This window comes from Rhinoderma darwinii, chromosome 1 (assembly GCF_050947455.1).
Source record: "Rhinoderma darwinii isolate aRhiDar2 chromosome 1, aRhiDar2.hap1, whole genome shotgun sequence".
NCBI classification, from domain to species: domain Eukaryota; kingdom Metazoa; phylum Chordata; class Amphibia; order Anura; family Rhinodermatidae; genus Rhinoderma; species Rhinoderma darwinii.
The window spans coordinates 643,768,591-643,768,996 of record NC_134687.1 but is presented as its reverse complement, the minus strand read 5'-3'; positions in this window follow the sequence as shown (position 1 = coordinate 643,768,996).

Here is a 406-nt window from a genome sequence, read left to right as displayed (position 1 = left end):
CTGGGTTCTATGCAGCAAAGACCATCCCACCTTGCGGTTGGCTCTGGTGATCTCAGAGTTGCGACGGATTTGAAGTTGCAGATTTATTTGCAGGCTCTCTCCCGGCAGTCTCCAGCAGCCTTTGGGGAATTGCTGAACTTGCAATTCCATAACAGTTTCCTACTTTTATATGCTTTTACTCCCATTGGATATTTTTTATTTTATCGTTGTGCTTTATACTTGGATGAATAAGTATTATTGTTTTTTTTTAATGTCCTGATTTTACATTACCCTCTCTGTACATGTTATATAATTTATAATGTTGCAGATGAGAAAGTTAGTTTTATGTATCTTTTATTGTTTATTGAAAAAAAGAAAACATTTTTAAATAAATACATTTAAATAAACAAAACCAAAAAGTGTACAT